Below are 16,810 nucleotides of genomic sequence, written 5' to 3' on the forward strand. Positions count from 1 at the left end.
CCTCAGATCAGTTATTTCTGCACAGAGTTAAGAGTTGAAGGGTAATTTTAAAAAGCAACTACGTGATTCTAAAGCTGCACTGTCCGATAGGTTAAGTAGCTACATTTGTAATTTAGTTTTCTAGTAGTCATATTAATTAAGTTACCAGATCTAGCAGGTAAAAGTGTAGGACACCCAGTTAAAATTTGAATTTCTTATATACAAGAAATTTTTTTTGACCAAACCATGAAGCCTGTGGAATCTCAGTTCCAGATCAGGGGACTGAACCTCTGGCTACGGCAGTGAAAGCTGGAAATCCTAAGCTTTGGACCACTAGAGAACTCGCAAACAATGTATATAATTTTATACTAATAAAATGTGCACAAGGACATATGAAATTCAAATATATTGTGTAGAGCAAACCTACATAATAAAGTCAAAAGAAACAGGTGAAATTAACTTTAATAACATTTATTTAACCCAATATACCCATAACATATTTCATAATGTAATCAATATAGAAATTTTGTAATAGTTTACATTTTTACATAAGATCTTATATTTTTATAATTTTCATACTAAATCATAAGAATCTAGTGTGTAATTTTATAGCACATTTCAGTTTGGATTAGCCACACTTTTAAGAGCTCAGTAGCCACATGTAGCTTGTGGGCTATTTTATTGGACAGCGCTGTTCTAAGGCCTTTAAGAATTAGGGTTGTTAAATTTAACATTGGGGCGTTTTCCTTTTTGTAATAATAGTGGCTTAGTGATAGAGAACTAAACTTTCACTTTAAAATATAACCTGTTGGCTAAACCAATTGTGATGGATTCTACGTTGAAAATAAAAATAGAGGAGAAGCTATCCTTGACAGGATGTTTTATACAAAGAAATAAACATTTCCATAAAATGTTTATTATGGGGCAAGGATTTTTTTAAAAAATTAGGCTCAAATTCTTAATACAGGTTTTAGTCTTACTGAACAGGTCTTGCTTGTTTACACCGACTGTAACCTACTACTGTTAGGCCTCCTGAAGATGCCTGGCTAGGATTAAATGTACTTAATCCTTTCTAGCATCTTATCTCAAGTAACAGTCCTTTGCTGGAGCTAACAGAAAGGAAAACGATGCTTCCATAAACTTTTAAAATAAACTTTCAGAATTGTTTTAATATTGCAAAATAAATGAAAGCTGTGAGAAAAATGCTGACCTATGTCCAGACCAAAGGAGGTGAAAAAGTCTTATTTTAAGAAATAATCAGTTGGGCGTCAGAAAACAGACCTGAAAGGGTTTAGAAACAATTCAGTAGGCTACCAAAGGGGTTGCAGATCTTGAAAAACCATTTCTCTTGTATGGCTTGTCCAAATGCACAAAGCCAAGAGCAACTCAGGGCCTTCCAGTTCTTGGTGGGGCAGGGATTACTCTCTGAATGTTATTATTATTTGAATTGCATCTTTTCAAAAGACATTGAACTCAGAATCTGAATCAGTTACCTGAGTCCTTTTAACCCTCAAGATTCTGAATTAGGATGTTCTTACTTTAGAAAATAAAAGAAAATAAAACTGATGTTTATGGTAGATAGCAGATTCAGGATTAGAACCCTATATTAAATGGATTAAAATGTTAGCAGATGTGGTAGTTGGTCTCCAGGATAGTACACAATGATCATTGTGTCCTGTGTTATTACAAAGCAAAAATCAAAACAGAGTCAGTATTGCTAAGAGAGCTTTATAAATTGAATCAGAGGCCATTAAAGAAGTTGGATTTATGAATGTCCTAATCTGAGTGGAATCTGACCTTTTGACCTGATGAAGTCACCCAAAACACCTACCAGAAACTCAAGCTGATTTGGGGGACCCCTCAGTTCAGTTCAGTCACTCAGTTGTGTCCGACTCTTTGTGACCCCATGGACTGTGGCATGCCAGGCTTCCCTGTCCATCACCAACTCCTGCAGGTTGCTCAAACTCATGTCCATTGGGTCAGTGATGCCATTCCAACCATCTCATCCTCTGTCATCCCCTTCCTCCTCCTACCTTCGATTTTTCCTAGCATCAGGGTCCTTTCCTTTCCAATGAGTCAGTTCTTCACATCAGGTGGCCAAAGTATTAGAGCTTCAACTTCAGCATCAGTCCTTCCAATGAACATTTAGGACTGATCTCCTTTAGGATGGACTGGTTGGATCTCCTTGCAGTCCAAGGGACTCTCAAGAGTCTTCTCCAACACCACAGTTCAAAAGCATCAATTCTTTGGCACTCAGCTTTCTTTATGGTCCAACTCTCACATCCACATGTGACTACTGGAAAAAACATAGCTTTGACTATTCAGACCTTTGTTGGCAAAGTAATGTCTCTAGCTTTTTAATATGCTGTCTAGGTTGGTCATAACTTTTCTTCCAAGGAGCAAGCGTCTTTTAGTTTCACGGCTGCAGTCACCATCTGCAGTGATTTTGGAGCCCCCCCAAAATAAAGACTCTCACTGTTTCCATTGTTTCCCCATCTATCTGGCAAGAAGTGATGAGACTAGATGCCATGATCTTAGTTTTCTGAATGTTGAGTTTTAAGCCAACTTTTTCACTCTCTTGTTTCACTGTCATCAAGAGGCTCTGTAGTTCTGCTTTTGTTTCTGCCATAAGGATGTATCACCTGCATATCTGAGGTTATTGATATTTCTCCCAGCAATCTTGATTCCAGCTTGTGCTTCATCCAGCCTGGCATTTCCCATAATGTACTGGGCATATAAGTTAAATAAGCAGGGTGACAATATACAGCCTTGATGTACTCCTTTCCCAATGTGGAACCTGTCTGTTGTTCCATGTCCCGTTTTAAGTGTTGCTTTGTAACCTGCATACAGATTTCTCAGGAGGCAGGTCAGGTGGTCTGGTATTTCCATCTCTTTCAGAATTTTCCACAGTTTGTTGTGATCCACACAGTCAAAGGCTTTGGTGTAATCAATAAAGCAGAAGTAGGTGTTTTTCTGAAATTCTCTTGCTTTTTTGATGATCCAACGGATGTTGGAAATTTGCTCTCTGGTTCCTCTGCCTTTTCTAAATCCAGCTTGAACATCTGGAAGTTCACCATTCACGTACCGTTGAAGCCTGGCTTGGAGGACTTTGAGCATTACTTTGCTAGTGTGTGAGATGAGTGCAATTGTGCAAGAGTTTGAACATTCTTTGGTATTGCCTTTTTTGGGATTGAAATGAAAACAGACCTTTTCCAGTCCTGTAACCACTGCCGAGTTTTCCAAATTTGCAGGCATATTGAGTGCAGCACTTTCACAGCATCATCTTGTAGGATTTGAAATAGTTCAACTGGAATTCCATCACCTCCACTAGCTTTGTTTGTAGTGATGCTTCCTAAGGCCCACCTGACTTTGCATTCCAAGATGTCTGGCTCTAGGTGAGTGATCACACCATCATGGTTATCTGGTCATGAAGATCTTTTTTGTATACTTCTGTGTATTCTTGCCACCTCTTCTTAATATCTTCTGCTTCTGTTCGGTCCATACCATTTCTGTTCTTTATTGTGCCCATCTTTGCATGAAATGTTCCCTTGGTATCTCTAACTATCTTGAAGAGATCTCTAGTCTTTCCCATTCTATCGTTTCCCTCTATTTCTTTGCATTTATCACCGAGGAAGGTTTTCTTATCTCTCCGTGCTATTCTTTGGAACTCTGCATTCAAATGGGTATATCTTTCCTTTTTTCCTTTGCCTTTAACTTTTCTTCTTTTCTCAACTATTTGTAAGGCCTCCCCAGACAACCATTTTACTATTTTGCATTTTTTTTTCCTTGGGGATGGTCTTGATCACTGCCTCCTATACAATGTCATGAACCTCTGTCCATAGTTCTTCAGGCTCTCTGTCTATCAGATCTAATCCTTTGAATCTCTTTGTCACTTCCAGTGTATAATCATAAGGGATTTGATTTAGGTCATACCTGAATGGTCTAGTGGTTTTCCCTACTTTCTTCAATTTAAGTCTGAATTTGGAAAAAAGGAATTCATGATCTGAGCCACAGTCAGCTCTCAGTCTCTTTTTTGCTGACTGTATAGAGCTTTTCCATCTTCAGCTATAAAGAATATACTCAGTCTGATTTCAGTGTTGACCATCTGGTGATGTCCATGTGTAGAGTCTTCTCTTGTGTTGTTGGAAGAGGGTGTTTGCTATGACCAGTGCGTGCTCTTGGCAAAACTCCGTTAGCCTTTGCCCTGCTTGCACTCCAAGGCCAAATTTGCCAGTTACTCCAGGTATCTCTTGGCTTCCTACTTTTGCATTCCAGTCCCCTATAATGAAAAGGACATCTTTTTTGGGTGTTAGTTCTAAAAGGTCTTGTAGGTCTTCATAGAACCATTCAACCTCAGCTTTTTCAGCATTACTGATTGAAGCATAGATTTGGATTACTGTGATATTGAATGGTTTGCCTTGGAAACAGACAGAGATCATTCTGTTGTTTTTGAGATTGCACCCAAGTACTGCATTGGAAAAGACTCTGATGCTGGGAGGGATTGGAGGCAAGAGGAGAAGGGGACGGCAGAGGATGAGATGGCTGGATGGCATCACTGACTCAATGGATGTGAGTCTGAATGAACTCCGGGAGTTGGTGATGGACAGGGAGGCCTGGCATGCTGCGATTCATGGGGTCGCAAAGAGTCGGACATGACTGAGCGACTGAACTGAACTGAACTGAACTGAACTGCATTTCAGACTCTTATTGACTGTGAGGGTTACTCCATTTCTTCTAAGGGATTCTCGCACACAATAGTACATATAATGGTCATCTGAGTTAAATTCACCCATTCCAGTCCATTTTAGTTCGTTGATTCCCAAAATGTCTAAGTTCACTCTTGCCATCTCCTGTTTCACCACTTGCAATGTGTCTGATTCATGGATACATACCTTGATACATGCAATTTACTTAACACTCCAGGTTCCTATGCAATATTGTTCTTTACAGCATCAGACTTTACTTCCATCACCAGACACATCCACAGCTAGGTGTTGTTTTTGCTTTGGCTTCATCTCTTCATTCTTTCTGGAGTTATTTCCTCACTCTTCTCCAGTAGCACACTGGGCACCTACCCACCTGGGGAGTTCATCTTTCAGTGTCATATCTTTTTGCCTTTTCATACTGTTCATGGGGTTCTCAAGGCAAGAATACTGAAGTAGTTTGCCATTCCCTTCTCCAGTGGACCACACTTTGTCAGAACTGTCCACTGTGACCCGTCCATCTTGGGTATCCCTACATGGCATGGCTCATAGTTTCATTGAATTAGACAAAACTGTGGTCCATGTGATCAGTTTGGGACCCTTACTCTGATTTAACTTGTAATAGTCTATCTACTTTTCAGACTCCTACCCTAAAACAGCTCATGCTCCTTAAGGGCAGTAGCTTTCTGACTTGTATCAGAGTCAGTTACAGCTCTTGCCAGGCAACTTTTAACAACTTTCATGCCTTTTTATCTTTATAAGTCCCTGGCTCTTTCTCTTCCATGGAACACTCCTTCAGGGTTACCCTAATCTGTGTCTCCTGAATTGTAATTCTTAAGACCCAGGTAAACTATATTCTTATGTACAGCCTCCTGTAATTTTGTTGTTGTTGTTGTTGACAGTATTCATATTCTTGTGTAGGCTTCTCCCACTTAGTACCACGATTGGTCTTTGTGACCAACAGCATATAGCGCACGTGATATTTCATCACTTCAGTGATTACATTTTAAAGTGACTTCCCTCTTAGATACCCCTCCCACCCTTTTCTCTGTCTTTTTCTTTGGGAGAAGCAAGCTTTCTGCCATGTTGTAAACAGCCCTTTGACTGTCCCAAGTGATGGCAAAGAATGAAGACTCCTACCAACAGCCAATGAGGAACCAAGGCTCTCTGACCTGATATGAGTGAGCTTGTGAGGGGCAACTTCAGCATCGGTTGAATCTTTAGATGACTGCAGCCCTAACCAATAGCTTGACTGCAACCTCATGAGAAACTGAGCCAGCACCACCCAGCTAAGGTAGCTCCCAGATTCCTGAGCCTCATCAACTGAAGAGATAAAATTTCATTGTCTTAAGCTGCTAAATTTTGAGGTACTTGTTATGCAGCAATATATAACTAATACATAGATCATTGAACAATATGTTGACTTAAAATACAGAAGAATAAACATCTGTAACTCCTTGATTTGTTTTACCTTCTAAACAACAGAATAGAATTTTACAGATGAGCTTTATAATTTATTTCCCTGATAAGAGATAGCATACTGTATTGGTTAAAGGCATAACCTCTGAATAAAGATCAGTATTCAACTGCTGACTCTTTCACGTCTTAGCTTAGCAAGTTTTTAAAGCTTTCTAAACCTCAATTTCCCAGATGATAGTGCTTAACTCAGAGCAGTGCTTAACTCAGTGCCTAGGACCCATTAAGTGTGAAATAAATGTTAGCCATAACGGTTTTATTTTGATTACTGACTTTAAAGAAACACCTTTGGATGTGTCTGTAGGTTGTGTGGAATGAAGCAGTCAGTACTTACTTGCCTGAGGAAGAGGAAAGCTCTAAAGAACTCTTTTGAGAAACAGAAGACTAGAGGGTCCAGGCTTAGACGAATATTAGAGCTTCTGCATCAGAATAGAGGAAAATGCAGAAGGTCTGTCTAGCCTCTTCAGGTGATCCCTTAGACTGTGTATGGATTTTATAGAAAGGGGACCATGAGTAAAAATTTAAATAGCTATTTTTTGCCCAAGATCTCTGGTAGACATTGTTTGCCTTGGCCTCAAAACACCAGAGTATGACTCAAGAGTGAAGGAACAGGACTCTATCCACATCATCAGACAACATCCCAAGTGGCATGTCATCACCTATGTATATCAGCACTTTGGGCACAGCAGAGCAGCTGCAGCTGAGCTTGGCATGCAGGACTTCAGTTGTCAGTGGATATGCAGCACTTTTGTGCTGTTATCCAGGTGTCTACTGCAGACACATCTCAGGAAAAAAAAAAAAGAAAGACAAGTCTATGTTCATGAGCCCAGCTGTGGTTGGATATTGGAGCTGCACAAATAGAAGGGCCAGATAAGTCACATTTGTGCTAGACTATTTTGTCCTGGACAGATAGGTAGCTAATCATGAAGAGAATGGGCCTTGAAACATTCTGCAGACTAAAAAATTATATAATCAAATACTTTGAACAGTTTTCAAAGGACTTATCAGATATCCAGACTTTTCCTTTGAATGAGTGTAATTTCCAATACAAAACCCCACAATCTAGCTTCAAGAAACACATGAGAGTTTAAAAATTGCATATAAATACTCACTGCCACTAAAGTGGGGGTAGAAATATAAACTTGTTCCCTTCAGGTACACCTACAGAGAATGAGATGTGAAATAGGTTGCTTGCATTTTAAAGGCTGGTTAGCACATTCTGGAATAGATGGAAGAGACCTTGGTGACAGCTAATATTAGACATACAAATTTACCCCAAAAGATTTTATGAGCATCTGGGACATAGAAGGAAAACTGGATTGTTAATGTTATTTACTTCTTCATTCATTCAGCAAATTAGGTTATATGCCCAACCTTGTTCTGGAATTGAGAAAGACACTGTTCTCAGGGAGCTCAGATGGTGGGATAATTGGAGGATGGTGAAACCAACCGCAAACTTATGAAAATAAGTGTGAATGCCAAATAGTGGTTAAGTGCCAAGTAGAGATAAAAGAGCATAAGGGTGTAAAGAGTGACAGTCAGTGGGTGGCTGCTTTAGACTGAATGGTGAGTGAATATTTTTCTGAGCAGGTGATATCTGAGCAGAGGTGAGAAGGAGTCTATCATGTGAAGAACTGGGAGACAGTGTTCCAAGCAGAGGAACAAGTGCAAAGGCTGTGAGGTGAGGACATGCACTTAGGAGATTTGAGCAACATAGGGAAGGTCAGCATTACTGGAACATAGTGATCAAAGTGAGTAGTGATGGGACATAAGGTCAGAGACATTGGCAAGAGGCCAGACCATCTAGTGCTTTGTAGACAGTGTCAAGGAGTTTGAATTTTATACTTGGTGCAATGAGAAACCATCAGAGTATTTTTAAGCAGAGAAAGGATAAGGCATGGTTTCTATCCTGAAAAGAGCACTCTGGCTGCTACGTGGAGAACTGACCGTAGAGGACAAGAATGAAAACAGGTCGACTGGTTAGGAAACTTTTGGAGCATCACAGGCAAGAGTGGAGGATGGCCTGAAGTGGAGTGGTATCTGTGGAAGAGATAAGTGGGTGAATTCAGAATACAATTTGGAAGCAAAAGGTAACGTGACTTACTAACTATTGCATATGGGCACGAGAGAAGGAATTAACAATGACTCCTGGTTTTGGGCTTAAGTAACCTGGTGCCAGGTTTTGGAATGAGGAAATTGGGTGGGGTGGGGGATTTGGGAAATTAAGAATTTTACTTTAATTAAAAATTTTATTGTGATAAAATACACATAACGTCACGTTTATCATCGTAACTCTAAGAGTACAGTTTAGTGGCATTAAGTATGTTCATGATGTTTTACAACCATCACCAACTCTTTCCATCTTGCAGAATTGAAACTCTGTGTCCATTAAGCAATAACTGTTCATTCCCCACCCTCCTCAGCCCCTAGCAACCACCTTTCTACTTTCTGTCTCTGTGAATTTGACCATTCTTTGAACCTCATTTACGTGGAATCATATGGTATTTGTTCTTTGTGACTGCTCATTTCAGTAAGCATAATGTCCTCAAGGTTCATGTGTGCTAAAGCATGTGTCAGAATTGTCTTCCTTTTTAGGACTGAGTAATTTCCATTGTTTGTATGATATTCTACAGTTTGTTTTTCCATTCATCTGTCAGTGGACACTTGGGTTGCTTCCATCTTTTGGCTGTTGTGTATAGTGTGAATATAGGTGTATAAATATCTCTTCAAGTTCATGCTTTCAATTCCTTGAGTGTATATCCAGAATGAAGTTTCTGGATTATATGGTAACTCTATTTTTAATTTTTGGAGGAACTGCCATACTGTTTTCCATAGGGACTGCACCATTTTACATTTCCATCAACAGTGCAACAAGATCCTCCTTGACTTGTTACTTTCCCCTTTTCTAAAAATAGTAGCTATTCTATTAATAATAAGGTACAAAGTGATATCTCATTGTGATTTGTGATGATTAGTAATGTTGAGCATCGTTTCATATGCTTATTGGTCATTTGTGTGTTTTCTTTGAAGAAATGTCTATCCAAATTCTTTGCCAGTTTTAATTGGGTGATTTTGTTGTTGTTTGTGATGTAGGAGTTCTTTTTATGTTCTATGTATTAACCACTTATAAGATGTATAGCTCCCAAATATTTTCTCCCATTCCATGGGTTGCCTTTTTACTCTGTTGATTAGATTCCTTTATGTTAAGAAGTTTTAAGTTTTGATGGAGTTCAATTTTATCTATATTTTCTTTTCTTGCCTGTGCAAAAGAGTTTCATTTTAAATATAAAAGTAAACTAATATTTAAATATAAAGTTTGGAGACAGTTGAACATACAAGTCTGAAGATCATAGGAGAGGTCTGAATGAGATACAGAGTTATCAATGTATGGATGGTATTTATAACCATGGGTCTATATGAGACCAACCAAAAGAGAAGATACATAGGAACACATAGGTCTCCTAATAGGATACAGTCATACTGAAGTAAGCTTTCCTAGGAAAATATCAGAAGGTTTTGACTGAGTTAAATTCGAGTAATATGAGTTATTGAAGATCTTAATCTTCTGAGCTAGATGCCTGGTTAGAAATTAGAAACTCCTGGAAAAGTATCAACCCTCTTTGCTATTGTATTATTATAATAATAATACTAACAATAGCCTAAGACATCATTTAGTCCTCACAGTGACTGCTTAGGATATTCTTATTGTCCCCACGTTACAGATAAAGAAACCAAAGTGAGTAATTCACCTAGTTATTATAGTTAGTAAGTGGCAGGGCCAAATTGAAACTCTGGTTGGTCTACCTCAAGTCTACACTATTAATTATTAATGTCATTATTATGAAAAATGAAATCTATCCCCCAGCCTTTACCAACTGACTACATTCAGTCTCCTTAGGTTTCATATCACCATAGTCATGTCTTTGTTGGTGGTGAACGGTCCAGGAAAGGTGGAACCAATCCTGACACCTCAGTTAGGCTGACCTGCAGGCTCTTCTTTTGAACACTCTGGATCTTAAAACTGTGCCAGGTTCTCATACACCAAAAAGAAAAGAAAAAAACATGGACACAGCGCCCTAGAAACAACAGAAGTTGTCACATTGTTACTCCCTTTCATCTTCTACCTAGATATGATGGTCCTTTGCTTCAAACGTGCTTCCCTGATAGCTCAGTTGGTAAAGAATCTGCCTGCAATGCGGGAGACCTGGGTTTGATCCCTGGGTTGGGAGGATCCCCTGGAGAAGGGAAAGGCTACCAACTCCAGGATTCTGGCCTGGAGAATCCCATGGACTGTATAGTCTGTGGGATCACAGAGAGTCGGACACGACTGAGCACCTTTCACTCTCACTCACTCACTTTGCCTCAGTCCCAGCTCCTCCATTGTCTTGCCATTCTCTCCTGTGCTGCAAAACCCCCAGTCCAGCCCTTTGTGCATTTCATTCTGACCCTGGGACAGTAGAGATCACACAACTATGTGAACTGGTGTCTCTACAAATTTACCGTTTCAATCACAGGTGGACTTTTACCCCGTCTGTTATTCTCCCAACTCACATGTTCCTCCAGCCCATCAGTGATCCCCCTTCCCTTCTTCATCTTGATTCAGGAGCAGATTGAGAGTGAAGAGTAAAATGGTTTTGATTTATCTTGGGCTTAGAGTTTGTAAGATGGGTAAACAGAATGACTCGGGTAGCAGTGTGAGTGTAATGAAGGGATCATGAGGTATCAACTGGAAGGGAAAGGAATGGATGTCAAGGTCAGAGCTAAACAGTTGTGAAGAAAATAAAAGGTCCTGGAATGAGGTGGAGTTGTTGTGACTGATGATGGGGCCCAGGGTGTGTCCTTGTCAGGGAGGGATTATAGAACTGTAAAGGTCAAGTTAGTATGAGGATGTGGTGTAGGATTACTCATTACCTGAGCACAAAAGTCATCAATACCTCAGGTTGGATTCCAGACAACTCACAGAATGTGGATAAACAACTGGCACGTCGTTGGTAACAGGAAACAGAAGGGCAGAGCATAAACCTTGAAGGAAACATTTTATATATGTGAAGGTGAGGAAGTTATGGTGGAGAACAAGGAATGTCCTAAGATCTTACCTGGCTCTGAAGTTCACAGGAGGTCAAAAAGAAAGAGCCTCCGTTTGAAAGACAGGAGCACGAGGAAGTGGAGTGCTCGGGGAAGCTGGAGCTCTATCAAGGCGAGGATGTGGAGAGAGCAACCAGGGATGTTCTTGATGGAGGAAAGCTGCCTATCCACAGTGGAGCAGGGTTTCAGAGGACACAGTAGCAGGGAAGGGGGCAGTGGGAATGGGAGCCGGTGGGCTATGCCGGGACAGGGAGCAGCCAGAGGGGAGCCAGAATGAGAGTATTCAACGAAAGGGGTTAAATTTGCAGCGCTGCTTTCAAGGTTCCAAAAATCAGGTTTCAGACATTTTTGTTCTAACTCAGAGACACTGAGTGATAGTTCAGATCTTCATGATTTTTTATGACCCATTCATCAGTCTGTTAAATATGACCTCATGATAAGGTAATTTACGTCAGCAGAGCAAGTTTGACTTGATCTAAATCAGGGCAGAGGTGACTGCTGCTTAAGCAGAGTGAGAGGAGAGATAAAAATGCCAGGTTGGGATGGGAGAAAATGACTTTGACCTGGGTTTCAACTCCACAGAGCTCAGGTCCAGGTTGGGGCACTGGCCTAGTTACTGAGGCCAAAAGGAAGGAGCTTGTGATCTGGCTAGACTGTGTCCATGGAGAGCTCCAGTTTTATATTCTTTATGTTTTTCATCTTTGCTCCCCAGGACTTTGTACTTGTTAATCAGATAGAAATTAAAAAAGAAAAACTTTTATTAAGTTAATAAAATGAAAGTAAAAAATAAAAAGTTTAATTTTTAACTTCTATATGATTATAAAAATATGTTATTTGTAAACAATTCTAAAGTATGAAAGACTGCAGAAAAGAAACTAAAATAGAAGTCATCTATAATCCCCCATCTAAACATACCTACTGTTAATACCTTGAGATATTTCCTTCAGGTTATTTTTTTCATGTTTTTTAAACATAGTTTATTCATCCATGAATTCATTAATTGGTCAGTACTACTGTATACATTTAAAAATACTTGCCCTATATCACAAGTATTGTATCATGTTATTAAAAATAATTCTTAAGCAATATTTTTGAAGGCTGAATAACGTACTTTCATAAAAACACACCGTTATTGATTTAACTATTTACATACTGAGTTTTTAAAATTGTAATTTAAAAAATTTAAATTTACCATCTTAACTATTTTTATGAGTACAGCTCTGTAGTACTAAATATATTTACATTGTTGTGCACAGATCTCTAGAACTTTTTCATCTTGCAAAACCAAAAGGTACCAAGAACTAATTCCTCTTCATCTCTTTTTCTCTCTTTCCCCCTGACTTGGTAACTGTCTTTCTAATTTCTATGATTTTGACTGTTTTAGATACTTCCTATGAGTGGAATCATACGGAATTTGTCCTTTTGTGACTGGCTTATTTCACTTAGCATAGTATCTTGAGGTTCATCTGTTTTTAAGGCTTTATAGCATTCCATTGTATGTATAAGCCACATTATCTTTATCCACTCATTTGTAGATGGACATTTGGGCTGCTTCCAGCTCTTTGCTATTGTGAATAATGCTGTGATGAACATGGGTGTGCAAAACAGCTCTTTGAGATCCTGCTTTGAATCATTTTAGATATATACCCAGAATTGGGATTGATAGATGATACGATAATTCTATTTTTAATTTTTTGAGAAAACTCTATAATCTGTGTGTTATGGAAAATTTGTTTTCCATAATGGCTGTACCATCATACATTCTCACCAGTGGTGCACAAGAATTCCAATTTCTCCACATCTTTACCCATACGTGTCTTCTGTTCTGTTGATAATGGCTATACTAATGAGTATGAGGTAGTATCTCATTATAGTTTCAATTTCCATTTGCATTTCTTTAATGATGAAAACAATTGGAAAGACTAGAGATCTCTTCAAGAAAATTGGAGATACCAACATTTCATGCAAAGATGGGCTCAATAAAGGACAGAAATGGTATGGACCTAACAGAAGCAGAAGATATTGAGAAGAGGTGGCAAGAATACACAGAAGAACTGTACAAGAAAGATCTTCATGACCCAGATAATCACGATGGTGTGATCGCTCACCTAGAGCCAGACTTCCTGGAATGTGAAGTCAAGTGGGCCTTAGGAAGCATCACTACAAACAAAGCTAGTGGAGGTGATGGAATTCCACTTGAGCTATTTCAAATCCTAAAAGATGATGCTGTGAAAGTGCTGCACTCAATATGCCAGCAAATTTGGAAAACTCAGCAGTGGCCACAGGACTGGAAAAGGTCAGTTTCCATTCCAATCCCAAAGTAAGGCAATGCCAAAGAATGCTCAAACTACCGCACAATTGTACTCATCTCACACGCTAGTAAAGTAATGCTCAAAATTCTCCAAGCCAGGCTTCAGCAATACATGACCGTGAATTTCCTGACGTCAAGCTGGTTTTAGAAAAGGCAGAGGAACCAGAGATCAAATTGGCAACATCTGCTGGATCATTGAAAAAGCAAGAGAGTTCCAGAAAAACATCTATTTCTGCTTTATTGACTATGCCAAAGCCTTTGACTGTGTGGATCACAATAAACTGTGGAAAATTATGAAAGAGGTGGGAATACCAGACCACCTGACCTGCCTCTTGAGAAATCTGTATGCAGGCCAGGAAGCAACAGTTAGAACTGGACATGGAACAACAGACTGGTTCCAAATAGGAAAAGGAGTACGTCAAGGCTGTATGTTGTCACCCTGCTTATTTAACTTATATGCAGAGTACATCATGAAAAACGCTGGGCTGGATGAAGCACAGCTGGAATCAAGATTGTGGGAGAAATATCAATAACCTCAGATATGCAGATGACACCACTCTTATGGCAGAAAGTGAAGAGGAACTAAAAAGCCTCTTGATGAAAGTGAAAGCAGAGAGTGAAAAAGTTGACTTGAAACTCAACATTCAGAAAACTAAGATCATGTCATCCGGTCCCATCACTTCATGGCAAATAGATGGGGAAGTAGTGGAAAGAGTGTCAGACTTTATATTTTTGGGCTCCAAAATCACTGCAGACAGTGACTGCAGCCATTAAATTAAAAGATGCTTACTCCTTCGAAGCAAAGTTATGACCAACCTAGACAGCATATTAAAAAGCAGAGACATTACTTTGCCAACAAAGGTCCGTCTCGTCAAGGCTGTGGTTTATCCAGTAGTCATATATTGATGTGAGAGTTGGACTATTAAAGAAAGCTGAGTGCTGAAGAATTGATGCTTTTGAACTGTGGTGCTGGAGAAGACTCTTGAGAGTCCCTTGGACTGCAAGGAGATCTAACCAATCCATCCTAAAGTAAATCAGTCCCAAATATTCCTTGGAAGGACTGATGTTGAAGCTGAAACTCCAATACTTTGGCCACCTGATGCAAAGAACTGACTCATTTGAAAAGACCCTGATGCTGGGAAAGATTGATGGCAGGAGCTGAAGGGAATGACAGTGGATGAGATGGTTGGATGGCATCACCAACTCGATGGACATGAGTTTGAGTAAAGTCCAGGAATTGGTGATGGACAGGGAGGCATGGCGTGCTGCTGTCCATGGGGTCGCAAAGAGTCAGACACAACTGAGCAACTGAACTGAACTGAACTGAATGATGAGTGATGTTGAGCATCATTTCTTACAAATGCCTGCCATTTTCATATCTTCTTTGGGGAACTGTCTGTTCAGTTCCTTTGCTCATTTTAAAACAGGTTATTTGCTTTTTTGTTGTTGAGTTGTATGAGTTCTTTTCGTATTCTAGGTATTAACCCTTTAGCAGATATATGATTTGCAAATATTTGCCCTCATTTCCTGGGTTGTCTTTTTGTTCTGGTGTTTCCTTTGACACTCAGAAGTTTTAAATTATGATGCAGTCCCATTTGTCTGTTTTCGCTTTTGTTGCCAGTGCTTCAATGTCATAGCCAAGAAATCATTGCCAAATTCAAAGTCCTGAAGCTTTTCTTCTCAGAGTTTATAGTTTGAGGTCTTACAGTTAAGTCTGTTTTGAGCTCATTTTTATATATGGTGTAAGATATGGGTCCAATTTCATTGTTTTGCACATGAATGTACAGTTCTTAAAAAAATTCGTTGTCGGGATTGTCCTTTTACCATTGTGAGGCCTTGGCATGCTTGTGAACATCGTTTGGCTATACGTGCAAGTTTGTTTCTGGCACCCCTACTTTGTTCCATTGGTTCATATATCTTGCTTTATGCCAGTATCAAACTATCTTGATTGCTGTTGCTCTTTAGTATTACTTTTGAAACTGGGAAGTGAGAGGCCTCCCAATTCTTTTCTTCTGTTTCAAAATTGTTTTGGCTCTTCAGAGTTCCTTAAGATTCCACATGAATTTTAGGATGATTCTTTTTCCTAGTTCTGCAAAAATGCCGTTGGGGTTATGATAACGATGACGTTGAATCTGTAGATGAGTTTGGTTAGTAGGGACATTCCACTGATTTCTGAGACTTCCAATCCATAAGCACCGCATGTCTTTCCATCTGTTTCTAACTTCTTTTAGCAGTGTTTCATATTTTCAGGCCTTTTACCTCCTTCGCTAGGCCATGTTTTGCTATTTAATCACTAAATCGTGTCTGACACTTTTGCAACCCCATGAACTGTAGCCTGCCAGGCTCCTCTATCCATGGGATTTCCCAGGCAAGAATACTGGCATGAGTTGCCATTTCCTTCTTCAGGGGATCTTCCCAACTCAGGGATTGAACCTTTATCTCCCACATTGGCAGGCCGATTCTTTACCACTGAGCCACCAGGGAAGTCCTTTGTTAGGCCATACTTAATTTTTTAAGATTGCAAATAATGCTTTGATAAACATCTATGTTCATAAATATTTCATGTATCTCTGATTATTTCTTGGCTGATGAGTTACTATATTAAAAAAAAAACCACAGGCATTTTAAGACTCGATACACTTTGCCATTTTCTTTCTAGAAAAAATAAACCAGTTTACATTTCCACGAGAAGAGTATGAATGTGTATCTCATCATACTCAATATTGACACAGTCATTTTGTATTCTTTATTAAAGTGTTACATGGAAAATGGAATCACATTGTCACTTCACCTGTGAAGCAGGAACACTTTTTTTTCTTTTGTAAGGCATATGAAATCTTAGTTCCCCAATCAAGGATTGAACCTGACCCCTGGGCGGCGAAAGCTCAGAGTCCTAACCACAAGACCACTGGACCAGTGGGGAGTTCCCAAGGACACTTTTTTTTTGGCATATTTATTGGCCAGCCAATGTTTTCTTCTTTGAAAATTAATAATTTCTTTTACCCATTTAACTATAATAATGATAACAGTAACACATGCATTCATTTTTTTTCAACAAACATTTATCGAGCACTACTTTGTGCTAAGCACTATTTTAACTGCTGAGGAGACAAATGTATTCCTCATGGGATGTAAGTTCCATGAGAAAATAGAAGAATGCAAAGTGAAGAAGTAAATAGTTAGGATGTCAGGGAGTGATATGGAGAAACATGAAGCAGGAACAGGTAAGGTTAGATGAAGAGAGAACAGGCTACGG

Source organism: Capricornis sumatraensis, chromosome 9, assembly GCF_032405125.1.
Source record: "Capricornis sumatraensis isolate serow.1 chromosome 9, serow.2, whole genome shotgun sequence".
Lineage (NCBI taxonomy): Eukaryota > Metazoa > Chordata > Mammalia > Artiodactyla > Bovidae > Capricornis > Capricornis sumatraensis.